Source organism: Macrobrachium rosenbergii, chromosome 44, assembly GCF_040412425.1.
Source record: "Macrobrachium rosenbergii isolate ZJJX-2024 chromosome 44, ASM4041242v1, whole genome shotgun sequence".
Classification (NCBI taxonomy): domain Eukaryota; kingdom Metazoa; phylum Arthropoda; class Malacostraca; order Decapoda; family Palaemonidae; genus Macrobrachium; species Macrobrachium rosenbergii.
Window position 1 is genome coordinate 16,787,044 of NC_089784.1, and position 16,370 is coordinate 16,803,413.

Below are 16,370 nucleotides of genomic sequence, written 5' to 3' on the forward strand. Positions count from 1 at the left end.
GAAATCATTCCGGATTCATGCCAGATAATTTATTGACTGCAAAATCAATTTACGAACATAATCACAAAAATCTTGTGAATCGTGACGACCACCACCACCACAGGCTGCCCCACAGCCAAAAAAAAAAAAAAAAAAAAAAAAATTAATTTTTGAATTCTTAAAAAGTGAGGCGTCCAGAAGTCTTTTATATTATTGCCCTGGATTACCGGCTTCTAAAATATTTGTTCCGACGGTCCTCTTGCTTCGACTCCTCTTCGCAGTAATATTTATTCCGACGACCCTCTTGCCTCGCGTCCTCTTTGCAGTATGTCCTCAGCCTCGATAATATTTGTTCCGACGACCCTCTTGCTATAATTGCATTTCCTCAGTTCCTCGATTCTTTCCCTCCTGTAAAATTTATTAAATATAAATTAGTCAGCTGTATTTTTGAATTTGAACTAAAATTGAAATAATTCAATTGAGTTTGGTATCATACCAGTCTTTGAACTTCAAATTTCTTAACTGTTACATGGCAAATCCTTAGTATATTGTATTTTTTAACTAAAATTGTAATAAAAGTTTCATAACATTCTTTGAACTTCATATTCCTCAACTGTTAAATGAAACATCCTTGAAAATCTAAACTGTGACAAAGATGATCCCTGACAATGAACGAAATGACATTTTATAAATTTATTACAACAAAGAATACACTAAAAATTTTCACTGATTTTCAAATGAATACACTAAAAAAATTTTACACTTTAATCATTTTCACAATGTCAAATGTTTAATTTTCATAAATGTCAAATAAAAAAAAGTTTCATTAGTCAAAGAACACACTTTAATTTCAGAAATAGAAAAGAATACAAAAATAATTTCAGTAAGAAAAATCTTTCAGAAATAGACAATAAAAAATAATTTCACTAAATGTCAAATAACTAAAAAAAAGAAAAATAATTTTCACTAAATGTCAAATACACTAAAAAAAAATTTCATTAGTCAAAGAACACACTTTAATTTCAGAAATGGACAAACAAAAATAATTTCAGAAATAGACAAAGAAAAATAATTTCAGAAAATTTCAGAAATAGACTATTTTAGACAAAGAAAAATAGAAATAGACAAAGAAAAATAATTCTTAGACAAAGAAAAATAATTCAAAATAGACAAAGATCTACTGTTCTTACACTAATGAAATAGACAAAGAAAAATAATTTCAGAAATAGACAAAGAAAAATAATTTCAGAAAAAGACAAAGAAAAAATTAGCTATTTTAGGAAGGCCAGTGTTAACATTTCTTTCAGGCATTTGCGGCTTAGGGAAGGCCAGTGTTACATTTCTTGTCAAGCCCTGAAGTGCATTAACAATAAATAAGAACGAGACTGAATACGCAAGACAAGATGGTCTTATTTTTTCTATCCTGTTCATCAAAATACGCAAATTTCCCAAAATAGCCTTACTTTGCAATTGTTTGTCATTTCAATATCAAAATTGCGAGTTGACAATCCTGCCCAAAGCAACTGTGTGATCATAGACAATTGTCAAAACTAACCCAGTTCCAAAGAAAACCATTACAATCCTCACTGGGAATCTCGCACTTCAACACATTGAAAAACAAAATTCTTCTTGCACCAGCATAAGGAATGTTGGAAGTTCGTCAGTGGTACTATAATAGGAGAGAAGCTAACCCCGATTCCAAAAGAAACCAGAGTTAATTTAGATACACACTGTTTTAGATATCAACGCAAACCTTACTGAATGGACGATTTTCTTTTGGCAACAAATATAAAAGGGGAAGCCAAGTGATAAATACTACAACAACCTCTTGAAATCTCTTTGCCAACCTGGAGAGAGAGAGAGTAAATAATACCTCTGTGCATAGAACGTGAAATTAGAGGCTTATGAAAAATAAACCCAGTTATCCATATTCTTAATACAAGAAGCTTAATGGTCACACGGTAAGTCGCAAAACGAGAATCTGAATATCAGGGTTACAACAACACTACCGTAACTGTGAGCTAACGAGGACAGAAGCAAAATTTCGTTTTGTAATTCTAAATGCCCCAGTAAAAAAGCTTTTGCAATTTGAAGACTCAAACGTAAGTCAAAAGCATTTCAAGAGTAGACTGAACCCACAAGAAATATATTGACCCAAACCTCAAACTAAAGTCTTCTCTGCTAAACAACTAGCATTAATTGGCAAGAGTAGCACAGAACACAATCTCTCTGCAAACAAAGAGGGGAATTTCAACTGAAGGCCAACGCCTCTGCGATGTAAAATGACCAAGAATTACTTAAATTTGGGCATAGTAACTAACAGCCAGACAATGACACTCAATGAAATCATTCAGTTAACGGCGGAAGGGACGCTGCAAAGAACCTTAAGTAATGTCTACAGGGCGCCGCCTGAGATGCACTGACGACACTACCCCCCGCGGGAGTTGACGGCTTGAGCACATCAATATCGATGTCGCAACCAATACTACGTTCTAGACCCACAAAAAAAGGGGGAAACATAATAAACCGTAACTAATACGTAAGAAGTTAACAACTACTTAACGATTACAAGAAATCAACGATTACAAGAAATCAAGTCAAATCCAAATCCAATATAAATTTTCGAGCGAAGCTAAGAAACCAGTCAATGCTTATGTCTGGCGACCAACAGTGACTGCTAGATAATCAGGCGTTACCTTTTAGAGCATTCGCTGCCAAACGGGAGAGCTTAGAAACATGCAACCACCTTTAATTATTAGTCTGGTATGAATGGCTACGGATGACAGTGCGGCTCGAGAAGCCAGCTTGGTGAGATTGGATGGTGTAGTTACAAGTTCGAGGCCATAAATGACACGACAGAGACGGATGGATGGACAGTCAAGAAAATGCAACTCCACTTATTCGCAACCATTGCATCATGCTAAAGGTTCACAACCAATGTTTCCCTTAACCCAGTACTAAAAGAGAGAGAGAGAGAGAGAGAGAGAGAGAGAGAGAGAGAGAGAGAGAGAGAGAGAGAGAGAGAGAGTAAGCGTTCATAAACGTTGAGCATCAAAAGTCAGCTATCACAATGCCCATATTAGAATGGAAGTAACCAGACTGTGTGACTGGAATTTATGGAAAGCCGAAGGTAAATGCAAAAGTCACGTGATTGGATACTACTAGGATTCAAAATCCAATGAACGAGCAACCACATGTCCTTACCATGACCAGGGACGTATGGAATCAACTGGGCACATGATTAAGACATTCGATTTTGAGGTAACGAACGTCAAGTGTCTGTGGAGGTCGGGGAACCTTCAGAAGTGTCAGCACTCACTACTGTGTCTGTAGCCCGGAGGCCCTACAGATTTTTTTGAGGTAGGTTCAGCGATTGAGGGAAGATTCATAGGAGTTTCTAAGGCCCTACAGAAGTACTCGCTGTAGTAAAATCCTGTTGTGGCCTATGCCAATACTCCATCCAGCCTATAACTTATTTGTATCCTTACCAAATTACCAATCTGTTAAACCTGATACACAAGAACTTCGTGATACAACACTCATAAAACCCGTCTCAAATTACTCAAGGAAGCAATGCAATGGGGGGGGGGGGTGGACGAAGGATCCTAACACTGGGATGAGAATGAACTCGTGGAGGTCCTACAGTCTGTAAGTAGAAGAGTAAGCATTTTGACGGGGTGTTGCTTAGCCACTGCTCTCTCTTACTCGGTCTCACAAGAAGTACAGAATTCACTTAAGTGTACAAGAGAGAGAGAGAGTGAGTATAGTCACGCGTTCATACGTAGAGGGGCAAATACAGCACAGCAATACTGCGAATCATTCTTCAATCGCCCGGCCATAGAAACATTTGAAGGAGATTTTTCACGAAGCTCATATAATATCAAAACTTCCGGGAAACATACCAAAAGCAGGATAATGGATGTGTCTAAAAATGACGTCAGCACTGCAGAAACAAAAGCTACAGTGCATGGACTTCATGAATGCTGAGACCATTTGGACGAATAACAAAGGGAATGCAATACGTGCTGCATTGTATACGACTGGCTTATTGTTCTGACGTCAAGGAAACCTGGTAGAAAGCTTCCTTATCACATTTGCTCCTAATGACGAACTACACACGGCTCAGAGAAACATTCCCGTATAAAGGCCGTGCATTCTCTAGCAGAGCCTGAGGAAATTGCAGTTGATTGGAAGGATCTACAAATAGCGGAAGAATCCTAATGCGTTTAGGAACAAGTTTCTTGGTAAAATTCTGTAAAATTACTGAAAAAAACACCCCGAAACAATCTCTAATTTTAAAACACTGAAACCGTGAAAAGTTACAATACTTGGCTGCAACGCATTTCAATATGAATTCAGCTATCAAGAAGCAAGAGTCAATCACTAAAACTTACATTTCACACCTTTCAAATTCCCAATGCATACCCAAAAACAATACTAAAAATTCCATTGAAATGCATTCTTATAATTAGAAGAAAAAAAAGATATGAAGGCAAATAAGAGGCTAGAAGTCACACTGCTCGCCTGAGACAAATTGTTTCACTTTCAAGTGATTGACCTAAGTTTTTATGCCCGTGTTAGATACTGATCTTAAGTATGGAAGTTCTTTCTCAAATTTGCCCATTTCTGACCCGGTAGTTCATGAGATAAGTGTTGTTACATGACCCTTTCCTATTCTCCCTATTTCAGAAAATTATAAACTAGAACTGATAAACATGCGCAGAGGACCGCATGAGGGTTGACATTAAAGTGGGCAAAAATAAAACCTGAAGGAAGGACAGAACGGGTCATAAATGAAGACCTTGACCAGATGAGAATCCAGGCTTCAGGGAGCGCACCAGATAAGGGAGACAGCTCGCTCAACTTTCAACCACATCAAGGGGAATAACGATCTGAAAAGGTTTATAATGATAGTAAAGCAAACTGGAAGATCGAGTTTCATATCGATTTGGAGAGATGACTATAACAACGGAAGACGGCGATAAAGGAACTCTACGGTAAGCAGCCATAATTTGCAGACTGTGTTTGTGGGTGAAAGTGATTATGACTATACACATTTCTCATACCAGCCACGTCAACAAGCAAACCCCAACTATAAAACATACAAATTTACGATTCGATTTACTTAGATTTTAATAAAATTAACAAGTTTGGACAAGCTAAGATTAAAAATAACAAGGAATGCAGTCCACGGAGAAATTCTTTAATATTTTTCGCGCACACACACACACACAAATTAAAATGTTGTTGCTGACATGCACTGACCACTGTAGGTCAACAGAAAGCTTCACCAGGCGCTGTGGAACGAAGTTTTTCACTATTTCTAATTCATAATTTCATCTAATTCCTAACAAAGAAGCGAGTGTCCAGAGTTCAATCTTCTCAAATTACAATCGTATTAGTTCAGTCAAGTTTCGTCTACGGTTCTCTTAAAACCTGAGCTCTTCCCTCACTCTAGTTCAAACCACTATAGGTTACAAACATGCCCGACAGCCACAAATGGGACAAGTTAGTTGTTTATATGCAAATAAGAGGGGAAAGGAGAGATATAATGAGAAGAGAGAATTGAACTAGAGAGAGAGAGATATCTTGAGCACCAAGCCTAATTCCAGTTACCCTGATCACAGCAGCTTTCAAAGGTGTCTTTTTTTTTCAATATACATTAAACATGACGAAAAAAACAATCAAGCTCAGCAATCGCACTTCTCCTGAATATTATTCTGAATGCAATCAATATATATAAAAATATATATGTGTGTGTGTCATCAAGTGGCACTGATTCAACAAGAAAAAAATCCAGCATAATTCTGAAATGCATCGAGCAAAATTCAAACTTGATGTATACATAAACTTTACTATCTGGGAAAGAACAATGTCATATGTAAATGACATCTCTGGCACCAAAGGGGTTGGGCTGAAAACTGGAATGACATGTAACTAACAGAAAAATGTTTCGGACATATTCATTAAACCGTCAGATCCAAATGGCAGTCTTCAGGGCACGCAGTGAGAAACCTAAATAGTGACACTGTTGATAACCTTTAAGTCAAAGTTCAGCCCCGACAGGAATGGGGGTGGGTGGGTGAGGAGTGAATTATAAAATGTCAAAAATTCTGGGCAATGTAATTGAAGCAGCTATTTTAACAGGAGAGAGAGAGAGAGAGAGAGAGAGAGAGAGAGAGAGAGAGAGAGAGAGAGAGAGCATCGGGTCATTGTTTTCCCGGCAGCACCGAGTTGATCAGCTAGAAAAAAAAAAAAAAAAAAGCTAAGGCTGCATCCAGGATTCATGCACTGGAAAAGGAGGATCCATCGAGAAGAGCCAAGCCGGTATAGATCCTGCTGCATGTTGTAATGTTGAAAATGTAACAAAAATTTCTTTATCACCTATAGAGATATGGAGAACCTCGAGTAAAACGTCTCATGATAATCTTCATCTGAATACAGTGTCTTTTTACTGCTAGAATTTACTTATGACTAAAAGAAAATATGGCTACACTTTAATACAGCACAACAAAGTAGCAAAACGAGCAGGAGCTATTGAGAATGAAGACCGAGAATGCAAAAAAATTAGGATAATTTCAGTCCCTTGACAAATTTACACATCTTCAAAGGGATATCAATGTCGAACAGAAAATGAACCACTTCATTTCCAGTTAGATTTGAAATATACAGTATTTCAATTATTTGATGGGCAACTTAATTTTTTTAAGTTTGGATATATTAAGCAAAGCACTTGGGCACATTCAGCCATTTAGCATTTAAGACATTAAAGATAATAAGCTGAAGCAGACAGCAAGACGTAAGAATGGAAGTGGGAATGGAATGGAAGTGGGAATGGAATGGAAGTGGGAATGGAATGGAAGTGGGAATGGAATGGAAGGGGAAACAGTGGTCAAGTAACAGGCTAGCAGTGGGTGCCACTAGGAGACTTAACCCTATTTGAATTTACAGTGCCTTAGGCTAGGTTAGGATAGGTGTGGTAGGTAAAAACGCAACACTATTCGAATTTACAGTGCCTTAGGCTAGGGTAGGTTAGATGTGGTGGGTTAGGATGTAAACATTTTAAAGTTACAGTGCCTTAGGCTGGGTTGGGTTTGGTGTGGTTGGTTAGGATGCTACCCTATTTGAATTTAAAGCACCTTAGAGTGGGTTAGGAGCTAACACTTTTGAATTTGCAGTGCCTCAGGTTAGGTTAGGTCTGCTGGGCTAGGATGCAACCCTATTTGAATACAAAGTGCCTTAGGCTAGGTTAGGTTAGGTGATAGGTTAGGACACGACCCTGTTAGAAGTTACAGTGGTCAAAGCCTTTAGTCTTGGTAAGAATGTCTCTTTGGGACCTGTTAGTTTGATTTCTTTTAATTTGCTGCTTTGATGTTTTTCCCTACACAAAAACCCGACTTTACCATTGTGGTCCCTCATTATCGTTAAGTTATAGGGGGTTGCTTCAATGAGCCTTAATTATTTTATGTAGGTTTCCACATCTTTATGTCAATAAATTAAGGAACTTGTGCTTATTCTTTGACTTTCAAAATAAAAACACAAAAGCCGCAAAGCTTTTATGTAGAATTAGCTGGAATTAAATTCTTGAGGCATAAACTGGCGTCAACATGGGGCATTTAATCTTTTCTTAATCCATGATTATTGATCTCCCTCAGTAACCATAGCCGTCTAAACAGGAAAGAATATTCGAAACAAAATACCGCCGGCAAAAAAAAAAAAATAGCCTCAAGGACTTTTAATTAAGTAACAAACCCACCCTAACAGAAAAGAACACCAAGTTACTCTTCATTTCAACATTTCAGAGAATGCAAAAATCACCAAGCAAAAAGGCTGTCAACTACTGTTTTCATCTAATGATGTTCCTTTTGCAGAAAGTTAATGCAAATGGCGTTACATTTCATTTGGTGCATTAACATGAATGACGTGCTCTTTGCCCAGACATACTGGAAATTCACGTAACATCGAATGACCCGACCCTACCAAGGTCACCCACGGCATCTTTTGATGAGACATCTTGCAAGGTGTTATAAATGTTGTAAAACCTCATTATGTAAAAAAAAAACTTCGGCGCTAATAAGAAATTTTACTCTTACAATTGTTTAACTGAGGACACTGAGCATATATACCGACTAGTTAACTACAGAAAAACGAGAGAAGTTGCAGAATGAAGCTGACATTTTCACGTAAATAACCTAAAACGCCTTTGAGAATTGAAGAATCAACTGTTTACCTTAAATTCTAAACTGTCCTGACTAGTGGGTGTGGCTGTATCGTCCGGCTTTTCACAAAAGAAAATGTAAAAGGGTGCGATTTATGGGGGTATAAATGTATATGGGGGTATTACGGAAAAAAAATTAAATTGCGTGAGAAGTACTCACTAAGCAAGAGAGCATTAGGATATCAAATCAACATTTTTTGTCATATTACCAGTTCCTTCGATGGAATATGACAGACCTCACTGACACTACCTAACCGGAAATGCATCAAGAAACAGCATAGCCTTCCAATCAAAATATTTCCATGAACCAACTGATTCAAGGAATTAGACTTTATTAAATTTTTCACACCACGTCTGAAAATTCATTCCACTGAAAATACCATTTTTAAATTTTTCATACCATGTCTGAAAATTCATTCCACTGAAAATACTTTAATTTTTACGAACTGAAACCACTTTGAGCCCTAAAACATGACTAACACACTCTTGGTGGAACACTAGGATTCTTAACCAAAGAATTTAAAATGCCTATACTAATTAACCTTCAACAGGATAAATGCCACCTGATAACCAAAAAAACAGAGCAGAACTGCTAACACGAAAAGGGTACTTAGACTACCAAATATTGTGAGTTCAATAATTAAGACGTTTCACCAATATGGCTGCCGAGCAACTGCTCAAGTCAACGCCCATGAGAAATCTAAAACGAACCCATGGTTTACCTCAAACACCAAACTCGTGTACTGAATGACTTTTGGGTGTGGCTCAGGTGTCGAGCTTTCACAAAACTGAATGTAAAAGCATGTGATTCACGTGTAGTAAGGGGTATAAACGTATGTATAACGGAAAAAATAAAATTGTGTACGAAATACTTGCATAGCAAGACAGCATTGGGCCATCAAATCTTACCCGTTGACTTTGATCGAACATGAAACTTCACTGACCCTACCACAATTATTTTCTCGATAAAGAACCCGGATTCTTATAAAAAAAAAAAAAAAAAGTTAAATGCCTGTGCTCATTAGCCTTCAGCCGAATAAATACAACCAGAAATTTACCAAAACTGCTGAAACGAAAAAGGTACTTACGAAATAGTGCAAGCTATAGGCAGATACACCAGTCGACAGTTAAATTACTCCATCGTTTCACTAATATGGCTACCGAAGAACTGGTCTGTCTGGTCAAGTGGTCATCGAGTCGACCAAGATTCAGTGTTCTCAAATCATCAGGACTAAAAAGTGCTAGCATTGCTGTGAAAATTTGCTAAATCTATCCTGAATATGCTAAACGTAATAATCAAATTATGCTAGCACTATGCCAAGCTGTCAATTCATTATTAGCTAAACATAATAAGTTAGGTGACATATCAAAACAACAATATATGTTACTTAACACTTTAATAGAAAATTCATATCGTAATGTATTGAAAAAGTTAACACAATTTTGCAAGCCAGATGATTTCTCTGTCAAGGAACTTGAAGCATAATCATTGATAAACAATATTGCATTAACACTTCAACAGAAAACTCATATTGTAATATATTGAAAAAGTTAAACAATTTTGCGCTGGAAAGTTTGAAATCATGAAAACTGAGTGTGCAAGTAACCTTATGCTAGAATTATGCTAAAAATGAATTATGCTAGAAAAAATACTAAACACTTAATTTGAGGCAGAATTATGCTAAAAGCATAAAATTATGCTTTATTTGGTAACACTGCCAAGATTACCTCTTGGCCAATCAGAGATCTCCACCACACCCAACTAGAACATTTTCTATCGCGCTCTCTCATTAGCTGAAGCTTTGAGCTCTGGCTAATGGATGAAAGGCTTTGAAAGCGATTTCCCTATTGGCTGGTAAGACTGAAACCGATTTCAAATTTTTCGCTTTTAAGGGATCATTTTCACCTTCAATATCATATAAATATTATATAAAAAAACATGTACAGAATGAGAAACTTAAATAAAAGCTAATTAACACGTATATTAATATAAGAAAAATAAAGTAATAATTTGAAAATGTCCTTAAAGCATAATAAAATACACATGATATAGCATAATAGTAATACTCGACTGTACTTTACAATACATGGGACAGCGTACTGGTAATCGCCATGAGTAAACCCATTCGGCCTGAGACTTAATCATGTATTTTATTGGTCACAGAGACTAAGAAGCCATTCACTCCTTTTTCTGGGAGTGGGATTTTTGATAAACCTAAATTTATATTCATGGGCGATTATTTTTACGGGAGGTGTTGGTATCCAGCCAGCAAAATTATAAATGATGATTACTCGATCAGGAAAAAAAAAAAAAAAAAAAAATGATTTTCATGAACGATATAGACGTTCTGTAAACACATTTCTTTAGCTTTTAACGTTAATGCGGCGAATAATTCTTGAATAATGCATTTTTTCCTTCTAACAGATACTGCCATGTTTAAAGGAGGCATTACGTAACACACCGTTGGTGAACATCTTGTGAAAGTCAAAACAACTAAATGATATATATTATTAGTAACTGAAGACTCCTTTGATTACGCGGAAGTGAACTGCTTTTATTTTATGTTATGTATGTGATCTCTGGGAGAAATTCTAAAATAGACGTTAATTTACTAATACACAAAGGTCTAGAATCTACCCAGATAAATACAAAATGAATTAAGAAAAAAATGGCATATCACAAATCTGAACGAAAATCTCTACGGTTTCAGTTTTCAATCGCCACTCATAAATTAATCTCTTCGAATCTCACCTTCATATCAACATATTACAAGAGTAATAGGCCTTATATTCATTAATAAATGTGACATTTTCTGCTGAAAAAAATCCAAATGTCCGGGGGGACTGACCCAGTGACCTCTATGTCTTGGTTAATTTAGATTAAACTGTCCTTACGCAGTACCAGCCCGCAAAATACCCTGTACACTATCAGTCATGATTGTACAAATTGGTGATTGCGCAGTCATTGGTACTGTCCACTCACTAGAGGCAGGATTGTACAATCATCAGTTGTCTGTTAAAGCCCAAGTAGTGAAGATGACCAGAGAGGCTGCATGTGTTGCCATTATTCAGGCCTTAGAAGATTCTGAAAAAAAAAAGTTGTGGATGAGAGAATGGTATGGAAAAAGAAATAAATTTACGCATGAAAACCTACTGCAAAAACTTATCATTTCGTCCCCTACAGACTACAAGGAATTTCTGCGTATGGATAGAGAACATTTACAGATTTGTTGGAGAGGTTAGGCCTCTACTAGAAAAAAGGGGCACTGAGTTTGAAGGAACGAATTTATTTTCTTCGTTCCTGAAGCCCTGGCAACAATGGGGTCTATTCCCCTTAGTTTCTCAATAATTTTTTGCTTGGCCTTCGTTCTTTAAATTTCTGTTTCTATATTCGTCGCTCTTTATTTTCCAAAGAACGGGAAATCCACGATAAAGTTCGAGGAATTCTCTCCAAAGCAAAGCTCATTGGCCATTAACCACTAACTATCACTCAAGATTGTAAAAACACTATGGCTGAGGTAAAAAAAAATCAAACTGTGTTGGAGCTTAAATCATTTTCGCCAACTACCAATCATGCCCATTCACGTTGGAAATGCTCGCGCAATCAGCGATTTTGTGCAGTCGTGATTGATAGTGTATGGGGCCCTTAAGAGTGGGAAGGAAATCCAACAGAAAGTATGACTGATAAAAGACTGAATGCGCCATGCTACTTTCACGACGTTCAAAATAGAAAACAAATTAGACTGTATTTTATGTCTGCTGATAGTATGTGATAAACTGATTTGTGTAGATATATTTTTAACACAATATTTGATATATCTAGTAGTGGTTTAAACCACCAAACATTGATGGAAAATGCCACTCGGACGCAAAATGGACAATCCATAATTGCTTTATAAAAAACCTTTCTAAGAGTAGTCCTTTATGTATTACTTAACAGAACTCAACAAGGGCTTGGACGGGCATCAATGACATGATACAAATTATACGAGTAATAGACATGAGAAAAAATGGCAGTTAAAACCTCATGAGAGAGAGAGAGAGAGAGAGAGAGAGAGAGAGAGAGAGAGAGAGAGAGAGAGAGAGAGAGAGAGAGACCAGTGCAATGTCAAAATGTGTATATTCATAGTCAACAGCAGTTTGGCAAGGTAATCCTCAAAATGTATGGATCTTAAACGTAATCCTTAGCGGAAGGAAACTGGGGTGACTGGAGAGGTGAATACATTTCACATATAAATATGCTCAAACACCAACACCCACCACATCACACGTGCACACACACATACACACATATATTCAGTATATATATATATATATATATATATATACACAATATATATATATATATATATATATATATATATATATATATATATATATATATATATATATATATATATATATATATATATATATATATATATATATATATATATATATATATATATATATATATATATATATATATATATGTATATGTATATATATATATATATATATATATATATATATATATACATATATATATATATATATATGTGTGTGTGTGTGTGTGTGTGTGTGTGTATAATACTGTAAACTAAGGTAAGGGAAAGATAGTACCATGCAAAAGAATGCCACTTGGTTAGTTGCACAAACATGCCGTTCCAAAAGACGAAACAGGCAATAGCAAGATGATAAGGAGAGAAAGAACCCAGAGAAGAGATAAGTGAGAGGATGGATGACCTAAAATCTGAGAACATAAGCTGTCAAGAAAAAGATAAGTAGCTACTTGAGAGGCGCTGACTAATTCTACAACGAAAATAGCACCTGAGTTAAGGTGATAGCGAGGTTACCTAATGACAGAGATGGAGAATATATAAGCAGATGTGAAGGTAAAACAAAACAATGCTTGAAAGAATTACTTCCAGTTTTAAATAATTAGGCTGTCAGGTTGCTGAATTAAGAGATTTTTGATTCAGAGGGAATGATAATGACAGCAATATTCACCTGATTCTAGTACAAATTTATGTCCAATCAATTATTCATCAAAATATACCTTTCTGATAAGTTCTCCGACCTCTCTGCTACACATAAAACAAACTGAGACGATTTCATCATAGATCACAATAGTGACTTACGCTTTCTTATAAATTACACCTTAAAAAATCTTTGATTTAATATTCCAAACTGAGACGATTTCATCATAGATCACAATAGTGACTTACGCTTTCTTATAAATTACACCTTAAAAAATCTTTGATTTAATATTCCAAAGATTGATTTCTTAATGTTTTTATTGTAAACATGAATATATAAGAAAAATAAATTCCTATAATTATAATACAAAGATGAATTACCACTATTATTTTCCTACTGTTCTTCAACTGTGTCCTTTTCATCTTATTCTACTTATTTTTAGACAAAAAACAAAAGAAAACAACTGAGGAAACAAACATCCATACCTCACCTATTCCCGGTGCAAATAATACCTTCGGAGCGAAGTCTTTGTTCGAATAAAAATTCCATTTGTTTATTTTGTCCTTCCCGACCGCTCGTATATCTTTCAGGCTCCATTATCTGTAACGAGTTCACTCTGTCAAGCGACGTCGAAAATCTTACAAAATAACCACCGCTCCTCTTTCATTTTCACTCCTGTTACTGAAATATTTCATAAGACAAACCTGTCATATTTTCCAGAACAGTCTGTGCCTTTCACAACAGCGTTCTAGTATAATAATGTCCTCATAATTTCATATAAACTCACAATTTCGATTTAGATGCTATTGTTTCGCTATCATGTGAAATTGTCTGAATAAAAACAATGAATGCATAAGCAATCATTTTTAGAGATTTAAGTCCCGAATACCCACTACTTCCTCTAGGCGTGCGTGGAATAGTGAGTATCAAGGTGCTTTTCAAATCTGTTGAGCCAAGGGTAAGTTTGTTTTGACTTATAATACCTAGACTTATGGACATGAAACATCAAAATATTGAAAGTTATTTTATGATCTTTATTTCTTTATGGAGTAACATCTTCTCAACGTGAATACACGCAGTACATCCCCAGCATCCTCACAAATTAAACTCTTTTTCCTAAAGAGGAAGTAATTTACCTGTTTTAGCAATAAGAGCGTATGGCATTACGAAACTAATAAGCAAATTGAGGAATTAATTATCAGAATCAACGCTGCTCTTTCTTGCTCACCGGAAACATTAAACAGAAACATGAATTAAAAATAAGGACAAAATTACAACAGAAAGCCTTTTATGAACCTCGTGTCCATGGGTTAGGTTAGTCAGCGTAAGAAAGGTAACGGCTAGAGATTAAGAGAGAAGAGTTAATACTTAACTGGTTTAAGGAACTGATCGTATGAAATATGCAATGGAAAATACAAAGAGACTAGGGTGTACAGTTTTCATTCCGAAATGAAAGAAAGGGGTCTTAATACTAATTCGCAAAAAAACATTGTATGGAATAAAGAACAAGGCACAATTTATTGTACTGTCGGATAACACTTGGATTATATATACACGTAATTATGAACAACGGTATGAAATCAATGTTAGTTTTTATCGTAAAAAGAGGGCCTTTGAAAGGAGACAAAATGATGATTCAAGACTCAATCTTCTAGAAAATCTTACTCTTCTAAGAATCTCTCTCTCTCTCTCTCTCTCTCTCTCTCTCTCTCTCTCTCTCTCTCTCTCTCTCTCTCTGAAGAAAGTTGTTTATTATTTATTTGTCTCATCTACCACTGAAAAAGTTGAAGGACTCATGAAATATCAATCTAATAGAATTCATGGTCGTTCGGATTCTCTCAATATTCATTGCCTTTAAGAAAGATTAAACCCGAGAGGATTTTCCCACCACCGAGATCTCGTCAGAGAGATTCCACAAAAAAGTTTCAATTTTCTTCTTCTCCTTATCCAGAGCTTCCTCTCACTGCACCATTTTGCCGGGATCTATTTCTCGCAGCCTAAGAATGGTTTTTCGAATTCGGGTAAAATTTCGTCTCCAAAGAGTGTTAATGTTTTGATAATGACGCGTGACAATGTTTTTTTTTTTATTTTCTTTTAGCTATAGATGAAATAAATCCTGCTCTAGAATATAAGTATCTACTGATCATGACACACGATTAAGATCAATAAAGGCGCAAGCAAAGAAATATTTATGTTGTGGAGTTCATTATTCAAAAAAAAAATCCCCAAGATGCGCTAAGACGATTTTTCGGTTAATTTTATGTATGAGACAATAATGCTAGCAACGCATGAACTTAACACGGTTTTTTTTTTTTTTTTTTTTTTTTTTTTTTACTGGAAATTGAGAAGACATCAGTCAACGCAGTGTTCCCCCGTGTCGGATGGGAATATCTTGTGCTATTCCGTTCGTCACTTGCAACCAACTGTATTTGCTCTGAACATTACTGAAAGCGTTTTCACTCACACTCTCACGAATGAGGAATAGGTCTAAGATTTTCTACTTTTTTTTTTTTTTCAAGGAAAAAATGGAAACCTTCCTCAATTTTCCACAGCACTAACACAACGTAGCTTTGGTTTGGTTCTGTTATGAAACGAAAGGCATTCTCAGGTATTTTACTGGGGAATGAAAGTTAGACTTTGGATATAAGGACAAAGGCAGGTGATCTCTCTCTCTCTCTCTCTCTCTCTCTCTCTCTCTCTCTCTCTCTCTCCTACCTTAACTGTAATCCTTTTCATTGCCTGCAAATGCTTAATAACAACAATTCCCACAAAATAGTGTATACGAGGATGCCTTTTTAACAATCCCAAGAGAGCATAATTATGCAACATTTACTTGAAAATATCTTCATTATTTTTGTCGGGAAATGTAACCTTAATTTTCGGCTAGAATAAACAACGTTTTACTTTAAAAGACAAGGAGCCAACGAAAAAATATGAAACGCTGGACGCCACGCCAGGACTTTAGATTTGAAAAACAGTATTTCTATATATCTTTTTTTTAACGTTTGATTCTATTCCTACTGAACTGTTCCCTCCGCTGCACTAGATGTTCTTTTCTGTATTAAATTTAGATTCGCGCCGGTCGAAATTTCTCGTTACGTTTTAGAGCAAACGAAAGTCCTCTAGCTTCCGGCAGATCCCTTGAGAGCAGGCTGAGTAAGGCAGCAGCGTTTCCAGATGAATAATATTCATTTTCCAAACCTTTTGTTCTCTT

The 16,370-nt window shown here is 36.0% G+C and overlaps 1 long non-coding RNA gene across 1 annotated transcript; it reads right to left on the reverse strand.

Annotated features, from left to right (window-relative positions):
- Positions 1-14: 14 nt before the first annotated feature.
- Positions 15-9,451, reverse strand: LOC136829138 (uncharacterized). The gene is made up of 2 exons (XR_010850312.1): positions 9,286-9,451; positions 15-387 (listed from the first exon to the last, which is right to left on the reverse strand). It is a non-coding gene; the product is annotated as an uncharacterized lncRNA (long non-coding RNA).
- Between the last annotated feature and the right edge of the window lie 6,919 nt (positions 9,452-16,370).